This window comes from Grammomys surdaster, unplaced genomic scaffold, assembly GCF_004785775.1.
Source record: "Grammomys surdaster isolate TR1022 unplaced genomic scaffold, NIH_TR_1.0 182, whole genome shotgun sequence".
Classification (NCBI taxonomy): Eukaryota; Metazoa; Chordata; class Mammalia; order Rodentia; family Muridae; genus Grammomys; species Grammomys surdaster.
Genome location: NW_021604627.1, coordinates 749,544 through 771,283, shown reverse-complemented (window position 1 = coordinate 771,283; position 21,740 = coordinate 749,544). Strand labels below are relative to the sequence as shown.

The window sequence follows — 21,740 nt, the reverse complement described above, 5'->3', positions numbered from 1 at the left end:
CTGCTTTATCGCCTCACATTGATATTCCAGTTTATCATCCGCTTGGCTAATGTGCTCATATTTCTGAAGAGTCTGGACATAGGTTTCTCAGAGCCTCAGTGAAGGAGAAAAGCTACTATAAAATATCAAGTTTATAGATTCTCATGGGCCAGGTATCACTTGAGGTAGTGTTTTATTCTTTGAAGTTTGAGAGTTAGGCTGAAAATAACAGTATCTTGGAGATTTGGCAAGAGAAAGGTCAGAAATCTTGTACTTCCTGAAAATGAATTAAAAAGTTAATAACGAAGACTATTTCAAAAGGAGAAAATAACAGATATCCATTGTCTTGATTTCTCTGAAACAGCATTTTGATTTCTCTTAAAGTGAGGGATGTTTCTTCTCAATACTTTTCGAAGAAAACAAACTCACCTCCTCTTCATGAAGATAATCCTTTTTCCACACAGAACGTTCTACTTGCCTTCATACAGGATCCAAGTTCAGGAGGTGAGCATCACTGCTTTGAACCACTTTCCCAGAAGCTCTGTGTGTATTCTCTAATGTGAAACAACTACAGTAGGTGATGCTATGCTGCCTACACTTCAGCCTGAATGCCCTGTCCCTTTCCTTAATGAGTCCTCTACCTATGGCTCATTTGGCCCTCCAGATCAACAGAGTCCCGTTTCTGCTTGAAATTTTGGTTCCTTAGTTCCCACTGAGTACAGGAGACCTTACCCTCACTCACCATTTGGCTTATCCTTAAAGCTTCACTTAACATCTTTGAGGAGCATGATTTGCCTCTACACTGTGTTATATGGCTCTCGAGGTCAGGAATCCCCACCCTAGCTATACTGGCATCTCTTCTACAGTCAAAGGAAGTCTCCCAGTGCTATTTATTCCAGTGTGACATGAGCAGGACTTCTGAATGTTCTTAATCAGCGATCTGTAGCTCTTTTGAAATCCTCCTAAAGCAATCCTTTCCTTTGTGGTTCTCCACATTTTCTGGATCATCTCTCTCCTATTTTCTAGAGCTATAGACCCAAGAGTATAGCCTCAAACCTGTCTGGAGCCATCCTTTGGTTTATGTGGCTGAAATAGATCTAGATACTAGGCAGTTGCTTGTTGATATTGTTGAGAAACCTCAAACACTCAATACGCTTAAACCCGGATTCATTACTATACCCTAGCCCTGCCCCTGTCCCTGTATTTTTATGTTCACTGGGTTCCCACAATTTTTCCAATCATCCAAGCTAGAGTGCCAAGTGGCATTTAAGCATATTCCTTTTCTTTTAGTCCATGTATACATTCAATCAGTTAACAAGCCTTAACAATGAACCCCTAAATATTACCCTTTCCCACTCAAACTATCAGTGCACTAGGCTTGTAGAATTTCTAGATAAGCATAGCCTCTTTCTCACTAAATTTCTAAGTTTAATCTCACGCCTCTCAGAACCTTTCAGAATGGTTGGTTTCTCCCTGACCAAAATGTCTCCTTGGCTACTTAAAAGATGAAACCCTCAATTCTCAGTCTAGCAAACAAAGTCCACAAGTTCTGTCCTTGTTTTCTCCTCTTGTTCCGTCCCTTATAACCAGCCTCCACTGAACACAGTAGCAGCACAGAGCTGCTCCAGTGCCTGCCAACCAGCCCAACATCACGGGATACATTTCTTGCCGTACCTCTTCCTGAAAAATGTCTGTTCTTGGCTCCAATGCACTGGCACAGCTTTTTAGCCTGGTCATCTCTGTTCTTTAATAATGGATTTGGGATGGGGTGGTGAGATGGCTCAGCAGTTAAGAGCACTGACTGTTCTTCCAGAGGTCATGAGTTCAGATCCCAGCAACCACATGGTGGCTCACAACCATCCATAATGCGATCTGATGCCCTCTTATGGGGTGTCTGAAGACAGCTACAGTATACTTATATATAATACAAAAAATAAAAACCTTTTGGCCAAAGCAAGCAGAAATGGAGCAAGAGAGAGAAGGGAAGGGGGAAAAGTAATGGATAGGGATCCCCATTCATAAGAAGAAAATCATATTCTAATATATGATTCTTCTCACTTGCCTCCCTGACTCCCAGCTAAGAAATGCCCTATCCAGATCACTGTGATTTTACAAGAGATACAATGTTCTATTTGCTTACTTACTTACTTACATATTGTGATGGTTAATACTGATGTCAAGCTGTCAGGATCTAGGAGACAGACCTCTAGGCATGTCTATGGAAGTATCTAGATTGGGATAACTGAGGTGGGAAAAGATACCATTCCATGGGCTGGAATTCCAGAAGGAATAAAAAGGAAAAAAAACAAAAAAAAAAAAAACCCAGCAAAATAAGACAAGTGAAACACCAGCTTCATCCCTCTCTGCTTCCTGATTGTGGACATCATGTGGCCAACTGTTGACTAACTCTCCTATCACAATGACTACCCTCCCTTGATGTAATGAGTCCTTAATCTGTAAACCAAAATAATCCCTTTCCCTTTTTCAATTGCTTTTGTCAGATGTTTTGCCACAGCCATGAGAAAAATTCTAATGCATTTTATAGTCTTTCCCCACGATGAATCGGACGTGACACTGACTGAAAGCTCCATAAAAATGGGGCACACGAACTTTTAAATATATAGTTAGCATTTAGTTTGCTGAATGAAAAGCCATTAATTCTGTTCCTCAGAACATGTGTACATGTGTGAGTGTACACAGATATACAACACACACACACACACACAATAGTGACACATGGAAGAGATGGAATGTTTCATAATATGGCTTCTGTTCATAATACTTTATAAAAAACATACATTATTGTACATTGTTGTAGGTTTACTTAGAATAAAAATTTTAGAAATTGGTACTAATGCCATCATTGATGTCTTGTGCTTGTCATTGAGTCTGATCTTTTAAAGTTTTATATCATCATTGAGAATATCATAGATCCATATGATGTGTTTTGATCAGATCTACTACCCATTGCTTCCCCTGAAATTCCTCCCTTATTCTCTCAACTACTTTTCCCTTCCAACTTTATGTGCTTTTCTAAAACCCCACAGAGTCCACTTAGTGCTGCTTCTATGGGCTTGGGCATAGGACCACCTACTAGAGTATTGGTAGTGTCTCAGGGGCTGCATCCCTGTGGAAAACGGATTCCTTTTTTCTCAGCAGCCATCAATTGACAATAGCTCCTCAGCTACCTAGGAGTGGAATTTTGTGAGCCATCACCCATCCACGCTGGGATTTTGGCCGTCCTAATTTGTTGTAAGTCTCCTGGTATGTAGTCACTGCTGCTGTGAGATCATGCGTGCAATGGCTCTGTTGTGCCTAGTAAAAACTGTTTCACTGAAGATAGAAACAATCTTTGGCTCTTATACTCGTTCTGCCCCACCTTACTACATGATGAGCTTTGAAGGGCAAGGATATGATATTGATATCCCATCTGGAACTAAGTAAACCACAGTCTCTTATTCTTTGCACCTTGACCAACTGTGGGTCACTTTATTAATCACCATTTTCTGCAAAAAGAAGCTTCTCTGTTGAAAGATGGGAGATGCATTAATCTATGGGTATACAGATGAGAACTTACGGTTCAGTTTATCACTATGTTCATTGAGCAGAATAATAGTAGTAAGTTGTTCTCTAGGGCCTATGGTCTAGCTAGCCACAGGATTTGCTACCAAACATGAGTTTCATCTTGGAAGCTTAAGTCCAATCAGAAGGAGCTTCAATCCTTTCCTAACATTTGTCCAACTATTGTACCAATGGGCAAGTTTTGTTGGACCCATCATTGTCATCGCTCAAAGGATTGAGAGATGGGAGATATGTTGGTTACTCTCCTTCCCAGTAGTGTGCATAGTCTCTCCCAGATCCATCTTAGCTAGCCTACAAGTTTTTAGATCTGTACCATCTTAATTTCTCCATGTCCCGTGACTTGAGTATGTGATATCTTTGGCAATGGAGTCTTACTGTCAAATTATGAAGGGTAGCCAAGAACACTGGAAATAATAGCCTATGATATCTGTGAGTCTGCAGGACTCCACTGACCATCAACTCTAAAAGAGGTAACCCGTTCCTGGTACTGGGATTTTTATTTAATAGACAATGAAGTCTAGGAGAGGAATTGTCCCCCTCCCTTGTTATGAGATACTTTCATATAAACTTTTATAAACATATCTATATGTACATATATAAATATATATATAAATATGTGTATATATGTGTACATATAAATATATGAGTATAAGTGTCACATATATGTGCATATATGTGTATATATGTATGTACACACATATATACATACACATGTACATACACATCATATACATAATATACATGCACATACACGTATACATATGGAAATTTCTACAGTAGGTTTCCATATGGCATTTCAAAGGTTTTTAGTGTTAGTTATCCCTCCTTTACTCTTTCCTTTACTTTTCTCTCCTATCCTCCCCACTACATTTAACCCTTTTGGGTTTATTATTCCCTTTTCTCCCCCTATACAACCTGTGTTCTATCTCCCTTCCAATTAAATCCCCACCCTGCCCCTTACTAGTTTCCTGACTCCTATGCATACTCCTACTTAAACATATATATATATATATATATATATATATACACACATATAAAGATTCAAATCTAATCTCCACATATGAGTGAGAATGTGAAGGGTCTGTCTTTCTGAGCCTGGGTAACCTCACTGAGTATAATATTTCCTAGTTTCTTTCATCTGTTAACTTGTGAATTACATGATTGCATTGATCTTTCCAGCACAAATAATATTCTAGTTGTATAAATGTGTCATATTTTTATTTATCCATCAGCAGGTAGACATCTGAGCTACTTGTATTTGCTAATTATAGCGAATGGAAGTGCAGTATGAGCAGGTATCTCTGCGATAGGATAGGCAAGTCCTTTGGGAATCTATCCAGGAGTGGTACAAGATCATATGGCAGAACTGTTTCTAATTGTTTTTTTCTTCGTGAGGGACGTTCACACTGATTTCTACTGTAGCCATATCAATTTACACTCCCACTGACAGTGAATAAGAGCTCCCATTTCTTGATAGACTTTCACACCGATTTCCATAGTGGCTGTATCAATTTACACTCCCACTAACAGTGACTAGTGTTCCCCTTTCTCAACATCTACACTGGCATTTGTAGTCACTTAAAAATATCTTAGTCATTCTCAGTTGGCTAAGACAAAGAATTCAGAGGCTTGATCTGAATTTAGTAGCTGAATATTAGTATGCCCTTGAGTGGGAGAACTGGACTCTATACTTGTCAGGGAATGACATGATATAGGTTAAATGTGGCAATGGGATCCCTTAGAAAGTAAGGTTCACTTGCATATTAGTTCTGCAACCAGATCCAAAGTCTCCCAGTGGCACAGGGAGCTAAAAGAGTAAGCCAACAATGACCGGCTTTAAAAAGATGGTAGTATTACAATCAGGATGAAGAAGAATATAAAACCGGAGGTGGGAGGAACAGAAGGTAAGCTAGAATTATGTGTCTTCACATTACATCTGCTGAGGCTCTTGGGCAAATATCTCTTGCCAATGGTTACTTAAGCAAACTATCAGGTACTAGAAAATGATCAATTATAACTTGACTCCTGGGTTTTATTTTCATTTTGTGTTTGCGTGTGTTAGTGTGTGTACACATGCGCATGTAGGTGCACATGTGTGTGTCTTGTGTAAGTCTATGATATATGTGTGTATGTATGCTTGCTCATGTCTATGAGTATAGTTAAGCATGTGTCAGAGCGTATGTGTGATCATAGGACAAATTCCTGCATCACTAGTCACTTTCCCATCTTGTCTGAGACAGGCTCACGTGTTGTTTGCTCCAGCATGCACCAGGGTAGCTGGTCTGCAAACTTCTGGGGATTTTCCTGTCTCTGCCTCCCATCTCACTGAAGCAGTCCTAGAGTTGTAGATGTGCTCTTTCATGCCCAGATTTACTCGGGTCCTGGGGCTTTGAATTCACTCTTGCACAGCAAGCATTTTACTTACTGACCTCCCTCCACCCACACTCCAAAGCTGGATCCTGTTTTGTTTTTGTTTTTGTTTTTGTTTTTTTATTTTTCCTCCAGAGGAAATAAGATACAAAGTCTGTTTGAATTTTGTGGAGACAATTATAGCAGTCAGTCTGCAGCCACTGATCATGAATGGATTCTCCCAGTAACCTGGTAGGCAGGTTTGTTTCTGCCCCCTAGCGGTTCACTTGGAGTGGTTGTCATGTAACTTGAGCTTCCTTGAATGCTTTTCTTGCCTTTTGTTCAGAAAAAGTGAAACTAATTTTCCCTAGAAAAGAAAAAAAATGTTTTTGTGACCAGATTTTTTTTTCATTTTGAAGCAGGAATTTATGGGATACATTCCATTTATTTGGTCACCTGTCCATATCAACTCATTGGTAAAAGCTTAGCTTAATCTATAAAGAACGACATCAATTCTCTCTTTACACAAGCTTGGCCATGCTTTCAAAACACATTATGGTTTCTTGATTCTGATGAAATGATTGACACACTGATTTCATTACTTTCATCCTGTCTAAAATTATTAATGGTGTGTTATTGGGCTTGATCTTCCTTCTCTGTTAATCTTGGCGAGATTTGCAATTTGTAATCCTTATGTAAGCAGCATTCTCAAATGATGTACTTTTCGTTTTACATTAATCTGAAATGGAATGTTATTGGGTAAAATATCCCTTAGGGGTATAATGAAAGAGACCCATTAATTTTCAGAGCAAGAAGGCTAATTACTCCCCTCCCCTTAAGTCTGTACTAATTGCTAATAACTTTTTATAGAATGGAGTACATGAAGTTAATTTTGATTTCTTCTTTCCAAGGTACAGTGTATCTGAAATGCTTATCCAGAAAAAGAAAAGGAATTTCGAAGCTTGAGTGTTTAATAAACATGCTTTCGGTCTTTGCATGAGTCAACTTTGTAAATGAGTCAACACTGAGTGGAATTTGAGGTTTTAAGGGGGAATATTCAACACTGAGTGGAATTTGAGGTTTTAAGGGGGAATATTCATGTTTTTAATTAAGGGGAACTGTAATGGGGTAACCTAAACATTTTTGAGTGCATGCATGAGCAGTACTGCATAGGAGTCCCTTTTAGAAAATAAAAATGAGGCAGCAGGGCATGCTGGGTAAGAGTCCATTGCTATTGCTTCTCCGCCTTTTGGCTAAGATCAAGTGAAGAGTCCGTTGCTGCTCCTACTGACTCAGTGGCACCAGCTCCACTGGTGCAACCTCATGGAAAGTGGCCTGCTTCTTGGTTTATTAATCTGTAAAATGGGAAGAAAAACACTCCTTAATTCATATCCTTGATGTGAAGATTAAGTGATACTTACAAATACTTTGAAAACACTTGCAGACATTAGGACCAACAAATTTTGCTCTTGTTCCTGGTAGAAGACATGTTTATGTTCATAGCAGCATAATTCACAATAGTCAACAGGTATAATGCCCCTGAACAAGCAAAATGTATCAAAATGAAAACAGTGTGGAATGTCAGTGGGATTTAACGCAAGAGGAAACCTTGTGTCTATGACGACACAGACACAGATAAACATCCTGGAGGGAATTACACCTAGTGAAATAAGTCCACAAGGCACATGATTTTACTTACATAAGATCTCTAATCAAATTCCTAGGGACAGCGAGTGAAGTGATACTTTACAGGGACTCCAGAGAGGGGAGCATAGGGACTTGGCTAATGGGGACAGAGTTTCAGGTCCCCAAGATGAAAAACTTGCAGCATTCTGTTTCACAACCATATGAATACACTTAACACTGTTCAAAAAGCATTTTGTTCTAAAAACTGGAGAGTTTCTGGGAATGTGTAATTACTCCATTTTTGGCCTTTGTCAAAGTTTGTAGGTGGTGTTGTTTGTGAAATTTTGCCAACATATTTATAATTTATAAATAATTCCTATATGTCTGTGCTTTGAATAAAATTGCTTTCATAGGCTCATGGGGAGTGGCACTATTAAGACTTGTGCCTTTGCTGGAGGAGGTGGGGCTTTGTTGGAGTAGGTGTGGCTTTGTTGGGAGATGCGCATCAAAGGGGTGAGCTTTGAAATCTCAAAAGCTCAAGCCTTGACTGGTGTGTCACAGTCTCCTGCTGCCTGTGGATCAAGATGTAGAGCTCTGAGCTCTTCTCCAGCTCTTCTTCCATGTTTGCCTGTATGTTACCATGCTTCTTCCTGCCATGATGATAATGGACTAAACCTCTGCCAGCCCCAATTAAATATTTTCCATTATAAGAGTTGCCTTGGTCATGGTTTCTCTTTACAGGTATAGAAACTGTATGTAACAAGACAATGTATTTTATACTAATAAAAAGATTTGAAAGAAAGGCGTTCCATTCCTTCACTGACTTGAGCTGGCAACCATGTAGCCAGGAAAAGCATGCAGCTGTTCTTTTTTTTTTTTTAAGGTGGAAATATTTTTTATTATTATTTTTATTTTTTCAATAATTTATTTATTTTTTCTCAAATCGTAATTCATTCACACAGGGGTTATAAACACAGAAAGGCAGGATGTGGGGAAGGGGATGACACTGGAGCGTGGGTGTTCGGGGGGAATACAGATATCTTTCAGAACCGGGTATCGGCTGGGTGAAGGTTCAGGGGACAGGTCACTGTGACTCTGCCTATGACTCACTTGTCCTTATTTAAGTTGGTATTGTCTGCCAAGGCTACCTATTTACAAGGTCTATGACTACTCAGGCTGGTAAATTTCCACAAAAGCTGCCTGTTGACATTAGCTTATAGCTATCTGTTTTAATGTTTTTCCACTGAGACCCAAGACTTGGTGTTAGTATACATGTATGACAGGCCTATTGCTGATTTTAAGCCTATGGCTGATTTTAGGCCTTCAGTGTGTAAGCAGGGCTGCCCCTGACATCTCCTCCCTTCTCTAAGTATAGAAGGGCTGTGGCAATTCTAATCTTGTGAATGCAGGGATAGAGATCTGACCTCCAGTAATTGAAGGGGACTTTGTAATGGCTCTGTCCCCCTGTTGTTGTCCAGTGAGGCTATTATGGAAAATGCTGTTGTGAACTTTTTAACTTTTTTTAGAGAAGAGATGTTGCATTTCTCTTGAGTAGCACATACATATTTCACATTCACTAAAAGCACCTACCTAAAGTGTATAAATTGAGAAGTGATAATGCGTATATACACTAAAACCATCACAAATATGATCATGACAGTAGACATCTGCAATGTCTACTCCCAAATCTCATTCTTTTTCATCACTCTTTATCACCAGCCCAGCACCCAGGCAACCTTTAATCTGATTTTCCTTGCTATGAAGGGATTTGTACTTCCCATTGTTTTATATAAATGGAATCCTATAATACATTTTTTTTGGCTGGTTTCTTTCACTTGGTCTTGTGATAGCCACCTGGGTTCCTTTGTGGATTGGTTGTTATTCACATTTTATTTTCCAATGTATAAGTATTTTACAATCTAGTCACCCATTTACTTACCAATAGATAATTCTATCTACAATATATAGGCATATCAAGTGGTATGGTAATCAGCATTTATATAGTAAATCATTTTAATTTTGGTCATTGCCATAAATACATAAGTTAATTATGATTTACTGTTAACTATTAAACAATTATGATTTGACTCTCCATTTTCCTAATGATCAATGTTATCAAACACAGTCTTATGTACTTATTTAGCAGTGGTTGTGTGTATCTTATTTAGAGAAATATCTGTTCAACTATTTTGCCCACGTTATTAGGATTGATTTCTTTGAGAGCTTCTAAAATGCATTCAAGACACAAATCATTTACTAGATACATTATTTTCAAAGACTTTATTCCAATCTTTTGCTTGTCTTTTCATTCTCTTATTGATGTCTTACCTAAGAAATCCTTGTGTGACATGTGGTCCTTTTTCTTTTTTTTCTAGAATTTTGCCACCTCCAGCATGGCTTGGTCCTGGAAATTTGACTAGGGAGATGAAACAATGAAGAAAGGACAGATACACATACAGAAGGGGTCAGGTGTGTTGTCCTCGCTCTGATGGATCAATACTATGAAACAACCCAGAGCCACAGGGCATTTACCATATACAGCATGAGAAGGGGCTAACTAGTCTTGTAGGAGATCTCTGTAGGAAAGCAGTCTTAGGATGCGATCCTCCAGAAGGAGGAAGTTGCAATTGTGTACACACTGGTCAGTCATTTGCAAACACCTGTGTTTGGATTAGTGAAAGGTTTTGCTCTGCCTCTGAAACTCATAGGAAGGGAAGTTTTCCCAGTCTCCATAGATCCTAGGTATATTGGTCCTTGTCAATAACACACACTCACCCAGAACTTCATCCACGCCTTATAGAGTCACTCAAGGCTCCCTTGGCTCCCCATAGGGAGATTATAGTTTTTAGGTTTTACATTAAATGTGTAATTAATTTTTATGAAAGCGTGACTACAATTTCTTTGAGTATGTAGCCAGTCAAACCTTTCCACATTTTTCAATGTTGTAATTTGTTCCTTTGCTTTTGAACCTTTGTGAAAACTCAACCATCTGATAGCTCTGTTGCTCTGTTATTTAGACTTCCAAGTCTTTTCTTAGAATTATTTTGGCTATGGTGATTCTTTTACATTTCCATATGAGTTTTAATATCATACATACAAATTTTATAAGATACAATAAGCCTTCCAGAGTTTTTATTGAGGCTATATTGAATTTGTCAGTTTATAGGAACTAAGATCTCATCACTGTTGAGTCTTCTGAACAATTAACATGATATATATGTATATCTATTTTGATTTTCAGTAATTTGTCAGCAATAATTTTTTTTTTAGTTTTCAGCTTATAGGTTTGGTACTCTTTTGTCATTTTTATCATTAAGAATTTAATTGTAGGGCTGGAGAGATGGCTCAGCTGTTAAGAGCACTGACAGCTCTTCCAGAGGTCCTGAGTTCAATTCCCAGCAACCACATGGTGGCTCACAACCATTTGTAATGGGATCTGATGCCCTCTTCTGGTGTGACTGAAGACAGTTATGATACATACTCACACACACACACACACACACACACACACACACACACACATATATATATATATATATTTAAAAATAATTTAACTGTAAGTGAGATTTTTAAAATTTCTGTTTCAGATTATTCATTTGTTTGTTTGTAGTTTTTGAGAATTCATATATAGAAAATGCCTGCTTCTTTGAGGAGATTTGAGAGTAGACATGATAGATGTTGATTGTGACAACTACATGTGTGTATATGCACATCACCACTTATCAATTTATACACTTTAGATAGGTTCATTTGTTTCTTAGTTTTCCCCCACCATCAGTTTGAATATTCCACAATTTAATCAAGCCCACTTATTGAATTACTAATTATACCTTTTGAGTTTTGTTAGCTAGTTTAGGACTTACTTAGATTGTGCGTCTTTAATCACAGGATTGTTGCCTTCTTTAATTACAATAAAAATGTTATTGCACACTCTTCCTGCATAATACTTTTCCCCACTTGAAGAGAAGTTTATGGACATCTTTACCCGTTTCCTTTATGTAATCTATTCGTTCTCTTCTGGCTTTTACATTTCCCTCTTCCTCAGAAGTTTTCAGTAAGTTCTTTAAGATATTGTTTAGTGTACTTTTCTTCTGTCTTGTGATTCTGATTTTTTTCAATTTACTCTGGGTTTAGAGTTTTCATCAAATCTGGACAAATAAAATTATAGTTAACCATCTGTTTTAACTCCTGGGTCAATTTGATCGATTGCTTTTTTCTTTTCACTATGGGATTATTTTTTGCAAGTCTTTGCATACCTGATCATCTTTTTATTAGGTGCCAGACATTTTAAATTTTGCCTTTTTCAGTACTAGACAGTTTTGTTTCCCTATAGAAACTCTTGAGGTTTGCTCTGAAGTGCATTTTAACGACTTCAAAACAATTTCACACTTGTAAGTCTTTAAGATCTTTTTAGGGTGACCAAAGCTATGATTCTTCTAGAGGTAATTATTCAATACCAGGGAGGAAAGCTCCTTGAATCCTGTACTAGCCTGGCTAGTGGAAACAAGGATGATATCTATACCTGAGCCCCAAGTAATATTCCCACTAGTCCTTTTGGGTAGTTCTTTCCACAATTTCTGGTACTTTCCACATACGTACAGTGATCTCTACTTTATGGATGATTTAAGTCCCTCTGTATCCTTCTGTAGCTTTCTAAAGTTCTCTCTCTGTATAGCTCTCCATTATACAGTACTCTGTCTTGAAAACCCTAGTTACTCTTCTGGAATCAACTGTCTGTTCAATTCAGAGACTTGACCTCAGAGAGTTCCTGCTTCCTTCATGATGGCAATGAAACTCTTTCAAGAAAGTAAGCTGGGGAAATCACAGAGTTCATCTCCTTTGATTCCTGCCTGTGGAATTTCTGTTCCTTTTAAAAATGGCTTATACATGCTCGCTGGCTGGTGGTCCAGTCTCTGTGAGCCCCTGTGGGTCCAGGTTATTTGATTCTGTAGGTTTTCTTGTTGTTTCCTTGACGCCTGGCTCTTACAATCCTTCTTCCACCTCCTCCAAAGGGTTTCCCAAGCCCTACTTAATGTTTGACTGTGAGTCTCTGCACCCTATTTCCATCAGTTGCTAGGTCAAACCCTTCTGAGCATGGTTAAGCTAGGCTCCTGTCTGCAAGTGTAGCAGAATATCACTAACAGTCTCAGGGTTGGGCTTCCTCTCATGGCATGGGATACGAGCTGGGCCACTCATTGGTTGGCCATTCCCTCAATTTCTGTTCCATCTTTACTACAGCACATCTTGTAGGCAGGACAAAGTGTAGGTCAAAGGTTTTGTGGCTGAGTTGGTGTCACAATCCCTTCATTGGAAGTCTTGACTTGTTAAAGAAGATGGCCATTTCAGGCTCTAAATTTCCCATTGTTAAAAATCTTAGCTAGGGTAACCCTCAAAGATTCCTGGGAATTTGTATTGCTCTAGGTTTCTAGTTCATTCTAGAGCTGCACCTCTCCCATTCCAGTTGTGTCTCCCAGTACTCTCCATCTTCCTCAATTCTGATGCCTCCTGTTCTATCTCCATCCTCACTCTCATCCACTCTCCTTCCCCCATCTACCAATGATATCTATTCTATTTCCCCCTTTTAATGAAGCTCACACATTCCCCTTTAATCCCCCTTGATACTTAGCTTCTTTGGGTCTGTGGATTGTAGCATGGTTATCTTTTACTTTACAGCTAATATCCTCTTATAAATGAATGCATATCATGTTTGTCTGTCTTACTGGGTCTGGGTTATCTTACTCAGGATGATCTTTTCCAATTCCCTAGCCTCAATAGGAAAAGATGTGTCTAGTCTTACTTCAATTTGATATGCCAGGGCTGGTTCATAGCCATGGGACGCCTCCCCTTTTCTGAAGAGAAACTGAGGAGTGGATAAAGGCAGGATGAGAAGGAAAGACTGGGAGGAGAGGAGGGAAGGGAAACTAGTCAGGATGTAAAGTAAATCACTTGACTAATAAAATGGTGTGGTGGTGGTTTGAATAGGTTTGGCCCTATAGACTCATGTGTTTACATATGTGGCTATAAGGAGTGGCACTATTAGGAGTCGTGGCTTTATTGGAGGTATGTATGACATTGAAGGAACTATGTCACTGTGGGGACAGGCTTCCAGTTCTCCTAAGCTCAAACTATGCCGAATGAATCAGTCTCCTCCTGACTGCCTTCAGATCAAGATGTAGAACTCTCAGCTCCTTCTCCAGCACCTTATCTGCCTGCGTGCTGCCATACTTTCTGTCATGGTGATAATGGACTAAACCTCTGAAACGGTAAGCCAGCCCCAATTAAATGGTTTTTGTTTGTTTGTTTCTTATAAGCGTGGCCCTAGTCACGGTGTCTCTTCACAGCAATGGAAACCCTAAGACAGGCTTATAAGGTACTGAGTTGCCTTGTGTATTTCTGTTCCACAGCACTTTGCTTCAAACTCTTTATCAGTGTTGTTCCATGTGGTTAGCATGGTCTGCTGCTGTTTCAGGCATGAGGGTAGATCATTTTGTTGGAATTGACAATTCTTTTTCTATAGTTCTTTTAAATCAGAAATCAACTTTTTTTTCTGCCAATTCTTCCTTGCATAGGTGATATTCTTTCAATATTACATTGTCTGATTTTATTTGTGCTGTTGTTATTCTGAGTTTTGTGTTTTTTAAAGTAGTGTAGTATTTTAATGAATGCTTCCACACTGTGTGATTCCCTATCAGGGATTCATGAAAAAGATAATACTCTTGGTTCCTGACTGTCTTAAGACCAGCAAATCCTCAAAGAACAAGAGGAGTCATTAGTTCCGGGTGTTCAGAAACATCTATTTCCACTCTCATTTTGTAGATGAAGATATAGAAGGGCAGACCACTTAAAAGAACATGCAAGGCACTCAAAAAATCCTTAGCCCTAAGCTGAGACCCGTGTCTCTCTCAGTTCATCTCCTGGCCATTCTGCATACATGCGGCACAGCTCTCTTCCCTATATATGAATGTCAGTGTGCCACTGAGGACTGCACTGGGGATATTTCGGAGACATTGTTACTTGCTGACTGCCATTTAATTCTGAAATGTTACACTACTTCTTGCTTGTGAGTAATTTAAACACTGGGTTCTGGCATAGGAGCAGCAGAATGAGGCACCCTTAGATATTAGGGGAAATTGAGTTAGGGACATTTCTGGGTCACCCCTAGACATTAGGGGAAATTGAGTTAGGGATATTTCTGGGGAGTTAATATGGAAAGTAGAAGTTCTCAAGAGAGGATTCTTAAAATCTTTCTTATCTATCACTTAATGATGCCATAATTGTTAACAAAAGATGTATATTTGAGGTATGCAGTATGTTATTTTGATATATGATTACCACAATCAAGTTAATTATCATATCCGGCCCCTCAGCTCCTCTTGTGTATGTGAGAAGATGAAGATCAATTCTCTTAACATGTTCAAAGTATGCATTATCAATTATAGTGACAATGCTGTACATTCAACATCCAGAACTTACTGAAACTGAGCTTGTTCTTTTGACCCCCCCCCCAAAAAAAATTACCTAACCTCTTCCTCCCACCAAGCACCTCTATTTCCACACTTCCACTGTGTTTGCTTTCTTTAGACTCTAGCTGCAGAGTGAAATCATGCAATCAGGAGCTGTCCTGTGCTGTCTGGCTTATTTCACTTAGCATGCCTTCCAGGTTCATCTATGTTATCATAAACACCAGGATTTACTTCCTTGCAAACATAATATTCCGACACACATACACACATTTTCTTATTCATCCATCTGTTGATGGACACATATGGTGTTTCCATATCTTGGTTTTATGGATAGTGCTGCAAGGAGCATGAACGTATAGATAGATGTCTGCCTAAGATACATCTTTCATTTCCTCTGGATGTATACCCATAAGTGGTACTGCTGGATCGTATGGTAGTTCTAATTTCTTCTTCTGGCTCTTTGAAATGACCCTAGTAACTTCTGAGAATTGCTTAGTTTTATCTGCTCTTGAATTTCTTATTAATGGAATAGTACCCTCATTTGTCTATTCTTTCACTTTATATTTTGCCTGAGATATCCATCCATATTGTTGTGTGAAGGGTTGTTTTCTGTTAATGTTTTGTAGGATTTGATTCCTAGAGCATAGTTCTGTTATCCATTCTTCTAGTAATGGATACTCGAGTTGATTCTAGTGGGAAACTATTATAAATAAAGCTGCTATGAATATTCTTGCTGCAAGTTTTTTAGTGAAAAAATACACATTGAATATTTTCCAACCTCCAAAGGCACACTGGGGCCAGTTGTAGAGTCCCCCACATCTATCCTAACTCTTTATGGTCCCAAAACAGCCTTGGGGATTTTAAAATTAATCCAATCTCTGTTTCTTTTTTTTCACATGAATGGGATAGATGACATTAGGAGATCTTCAAAATATACCAGTGAACAAACCTGATTTATTATTAGAATGTCAAAAGGAAGTGCTTGATTTTCTTCAGCTGAACCAGACATAGAGAAACATCGAACTGAACCAGATGCAAATAGTAATCAACATGATGGTTATCTGTTGTCTGTAGGCAGATCACCTTGTCACCTTGTCGTGGTAAGGAGTAGAACCCAGAGAACTTTGGCCTCCTGGTTATGATTGTTTTCCAATTTGAGGATACAAAACTCTCAGGCTGAGGCTACAGCAGCTGATTCATCTTAGGGTATGCCCCACATTTATTCAGATGTTATCCCCCTTCTCTTTTTTTCCATTGTACTTTTTTGTTAGTTTCTATTACTAGTAGTGTGCTGGCTTAAATATAGGCTGTGAATGTGCTTAGGAGAATGGGCTTTGGGGCCACATTTGGGCTTTCCTGGTGAAAGACTACTTTTCCTAAGGATTTTGGTAGACTTGATGGTAGAGTGGAAACAACTTGCTAAGTCTTGGGCTGACAGTTCAGACTTCATCACTGTATTTCACTGTGGGCTAGAAATCAGGCTGTGCTAGATTCTTGGCTCAGAGAACCATCCCAGCCCCTGCAATAGTCTACAAAATGGGTTGCTTGCACAGTTATGCCCTCAAGGTTGCTAGGAGGACGTTAATCCACTTAAGGCTCCTGAGGAAATGGTACTGGTCACCTGGAACAGGGTACATGATATGCTATGTGGTGGGAATTTTTCAAAATCCTACTTTCTCATTGACTGTTATGGTTTCACAAATGCCCACTTTTTAATTCTGATAGGCTTTCCATTGGTATCTTTGGTAACATGCTGAGTTTGGCTTCATTCTTTCTACCTATACTGATCACAACCTAACCTAGGACATTTGGTACACTCAAGTGTTCAAATTTCTCTTACAATCTATTTTGAATGTTAAAATATGAACAAGGCTACAAACAACCCAATTTTGTATCTATGTACTTCAGTAGTCAGATCTCCTACCTGTGATACATCTTTCTTCACCCCTGCTTACCACCCAAGTCTTTCATTCTTTTTTTGCATGTGTGTGTGTGTGTGTGATGTGTGTGTGTGTGTTCACAAGAGTGTGAGCACACATGCATGTGCATGCCAGAGATTGATGTTAGGTATTGTCCTTTATTATTCTTTACTGAGGCAGGCTCGTTTGCTGAGTCTGAAGCTCACTGATTTGGCTGGTTTATCTAGCCAGCTTGTCCCAGAAATTCTGCCTCTACCTCTGGAGCGCGGGGATTTCAAGCAGGGCTCCATGTCCACCTATCTTTTTGTATAGATGCTGGGGATCTAATTTGTGGTCCTCATGCTTTTGTGGAAAGTTATTTATACAACAGAGCTATCATGCCTTCCTCTTTCCAGTCTTTCCTTTCAGGATCATGAACGGAGTATGTGAGAACTCAAGAACCAATGTTTATGCAGATTTAATAATTAACACTTATACTTTTGTTTTCAGTGATACAAAACCAATGGTGTAGCCATCTCCCCTTTGCCACAGCACCATTTTCGATCCTGTAGAAGCATGTACTTCTTGCAACAGTAAGGATACAGAGGCATTAAAATAGGAAAGGCAAAAAGGAGGAAATTCAGTTTACTATTTCATAGAATTCTGTGCTATATACATTGTCTAGAAGGGATTAAATACAATTAAGGTACTGGGGAAATTTTTTTTTACATAAATTCTTGTTTTATTTTTATAAGAATATTTTATTTTAATTGTAGTATTTGTGGTGTGTGTGTATGTGTGTTCATCCATGGAAGCTAGCCAAGGGAATTGGAAAATGGATCCCCTAGAGTTAGATGTACAGATGTTTGTGAGTCACCCTTACTTGGGCGTTAGGAACCAAATTAGGGTCCTCTGAAAGAACATTTAACCACCGAGTCATCTCTTCAGCCTCATTTTAAAAAATCTTAATGGAAAATATTCTCATAGAATACATGTCACTTGAGAGAGAAGAGTGGGGGTTTACACTTGCAGTTTTTTGTGTATGAAAAGTCCCAACACTTACCTTTAATCAAGAGCCACGAACTTTGTGGGAACAAAATGCTATGGTGGTGGAGGAAGTGGGTGGGGATAAAACTCCTTGTATTAACCTGTTTCCAGTGGATCCGACCTGCTACGTTTACTCACGGACCCCATGTACAGTGGTAGACTTGCAGAGGGAATTCCCAACGTGCACATGCACACTTTGAAACACATATCTGAATTTCAAATCTCAGTGTTACACTGTAAGCACATTTTTAGCTACCATGGACATCAGTTTGGAAGACCACAGCACTCAGAGGTCTTAGTACTCTCATATCTCTAACATAAAGAATGTCTACTCTCAGAGTACCAGTTTTCACTTATTATTACAAGCATGCATGCTTGAATCATAATGAAAAGCTCACTGCAGCCTCCCTTCTGAGCATCAGGATAAAACTTCACATATGCTTCCCTCTAACAATGTCTCAGTTAATGTAGCTTTAGGACCATGGGGAATTTAATATATTAGAATTCTTAAAGTAGTGTATGGCTTGTGTGTTTCCATGATTTGATATTCATTTAAAACCCTGAAAGGACTCATATAGATTTAATTGTTCAAGGAGACAGACAGACATGGAAGAAGGGTGCGCAGACCCAAAGGTATCCTTTCATGAATGTTCAGTAACTACTTTCTCTTGTCCACCAATCCTCTGCTGTTTGCTTTATGACTTAATGAATGCATAAGACCTTTCTATTTACTGTCTTCAGCAGCTTGAGCTATCCATGTGGCTTCTTTCCCTGGAGGAATTTCACAGATAAATTATTGCATACAATTACATAAAATAAATTTAAACTGAATAGGGTGAGTAGCAGGCAGGCTAGTTTTTCTGAGTGTTTCTGTGGAGTTAATCCCTAGTGAAGAGGGGAAAAAAATCACTGCATATAAATGAGATATCGCTGCTGTCTAATCCAGCTGATAAATGATTCCATCTGCTGGAAAGGAATTCTCAATGCCCTTGACACTTGTCCCACCCAGTTACCAGAATAGCCATTCTCCATTACTTACCAGCTTTCATGCGAAAGGATGGGCTTGGGTGAGGGGCTGCTATTTCCCTTCATTGGTAGAGGGTTGTAGCTGATAGAATTATACTATAAATCTGGTTCTTTGTGTAGCCACATGGCCCATATTTTTAGACACCAATCACATTAGGGCTCAATCTGTGGTCTAAATAAGTGTTCTCAAACTTGGCTGCACATCAGAATTCTCTGGAGAGCTTAAAAACATGCCTAGCCTATCCCTCAACTCTCAGGTCATTCTGAAGTAGGGCTAAGTTTGGAAAACAGTGGCCTAAATCCCAAATAAGAACTTTCTCAACTTTGTGTGGATATGAATCCCCTAAAGTCTTTCCAAAAAAACAAAAACTGTAGATGTTGAGTCTGAGTGTGGCTCGAGATTCTTCTGGTCTAACCAGGCTCTCAGGTGATGCATACACTGCTGATCAGAGATCTCACTTGTGTAGTCCTGAATACTCTCACTAGCATCATAATCTAGCCGACTGATCTGAAAAAGGAAGGAACACCTTTCTTAAGGCAATTGGCATCTTTTCTTTAAATCCTCCCTTACAACAAAGTCTTGCGTGTACAAAGAGCCTATCTGTGCTTGTTCCAAGGGTGAAAGGCCAGGGCTACTCCACAAAGCTAATCAAGCAAGATCATAGCACGCACGTCCTTTCTTAATATTCTCCCATAAACACTCATCCCTTTCTGTCTGAAGTCAATTCTTTTCTGTAACAAGATGTCTAATCCTTGATTTACTGTCTGTATGGAAGCCCATTCGGGGTCCAAATCTGGGGAAGTTGTTAGTCTTGTTTATGTTGGTTTTAATGCTCATATTCTCTTGTAGCCAAAATGTCTCAGCCCAACCCTAGGCACATATTATCTGATTCCAGCTCACTTGTCAATGAACTCAGATGAGATAACAGAGCTTGCCTGTCCAGGTTCATGAATGAAAGTGAAAGTTCAACTGTCACTCCTTCATATTCAATAAGGACTAGCCTTATTGAAGCATACATTGTTTGGTACTTTCTCTTTTAAAAACTTAATTTTTTGTTATATATGTGTGATGGTGTGTATATGCTTGGTCCAGGGACTGACAATATTAGGAGGTATGGCCTTGTTGGAGTAGGTATGTCACTGTGGGTGTGGGCTTAAGGCCCTCACCCTAGCTGCCTGGAAGTCAGTCTTCCACTAGCAGCTATCAGATGAAGATGTAGAACTCTGCCTGCACCATACCAGCCTGGATGCTGCCATGCTCCTACCTTGATGATAATGGACTGAACCTCTGAGCCTGTAAGCCAGCCCTAATTAAATATTATAAGAGTTGCCTTGGTCATGGTGTCTGTTCACAGCAGTAAACCCCTAAGCAATATACATTGGTGTTTTACCTGCATGTATGTCTGTGTAATGGTATTGGATCCCCTGGAACTGGAGTTACAGACAGTTATGAGCTGTCATGTGGGTGCTGGGAATTGAACTCATAACCTCTGAAAGAGCAGCTAGTGTTCTTAACTGCTTAGCCATCTCTCCAGCCCCTTGCCATCTTCTCTTAAAACATAAATTCCATATAGATGCTGGCCTGGCCTGTCTTGTCACCACTGTAGTCCCACAGTGGTTAACACATAGCATTTGCTTGCAGAATTATTCCATAAAGGAAATCTACCAAACTTCTAATTTCTTTTAGTTCAAATCACACTGACATGGTCCTCTCTTGGATTAGATCCTGTTAGTCACAACAGTATGAGCACTCTGAATTTTTAGGCTCTTTTTCTGAGTTGTGTCTTTTAGCCGCTAAACTATACACATCTGCAGTTTGCAAGACTGTGAGTTGGATAACTGAAAATGAAAGACACTGCCATCTACATAGTGATTAAAGCAACCTGGATGGATAAAACTGCCCAGGAGGGGAGGACTGAGATGATGACCAAGGCTTGATCCTCAGGAACTCCCTGTTTAAGGAAGAAAACTATTTTTCTCCTTAACACAAACCTGTATGAGACTGTCAGAAATTCCTTCAAGTCAAAGATGACCCTTACTATTCTAGAAAGTACTTTTGACATCATTGACCAGCTTCTCAATGGCCTTTTTACATAAGGTATTACAGATAAAATGACTCCAACATTTATTTGACTGTATCACATAAGACTACTAATATATTATATTATTAAATAAGTTAATAATATAACCTCTTTCAGAGGTTATGAGTTCAATTCCCAGCACCCACATGACAGCTCATAACTGTCTGTAACTCCAGTTCCAGGGGATCCAATACCATTACACAGACATACATGCAGGTAAAACAGCAATGTATATTGTCTTAGGGGTTTACTGCTGTGAACAGATACCACGATCAAGGCAACTCTTATAATATTTTATTAGGGCAAGAGAACTTAAGCTTCTGGCATACAGCTAAAGCTTTGGCATACATTCACTCATTGTTCAGAAAGGAATCTTAGAACCCCCAAAGTGTTAAGTTCTGTGTGTCAATGTAGGGATATAAAAGCACTGTTAGATCTTTGTCCTCAACAACATTATTAAAAGATGTCAGTGAAATTACATGAGAAACAATCTGGGAAAGCAGAAAGCAGACTGTGACACATTGAAAACAATGTAAATAATAGGTCCTGGTAACGAGACAACCTGAAGAAAGATGGAACTCTCTATACAGGCAGAACTTCACATGTTGGATACAAATCTGTTGAATTATTCAACATGAACTGATAAATAAAACCTAAAGCAGGCCATTGTTTTGGACTCAGCCATTTTT

At 39.0% G+C, this 21,740-nt stretch overlaps 1 long non-coding RNA gene across 1 annotated transcript; it reads right to left on the bottom strand.

Moving 5' to 3' along the window:
* Positions 1-6,863: 6,863 nt before the first annotated feature.
* On the bottom strand, positions 6,864-10,347 carry LOC114621533. Its single transcript, XR_003711447.1, has 2 exons — positions 9,865-10,347; positions 6,864-7,265 (listed from the first exon to the last, which is right to left on the bottom strand). It is a non-coding gene; the product is annotated as an uncharacterized LOC114621533 (long non-coding RNA).
* Positions 10,348-21,740: the final 11,393 nt, after the last annotated feature.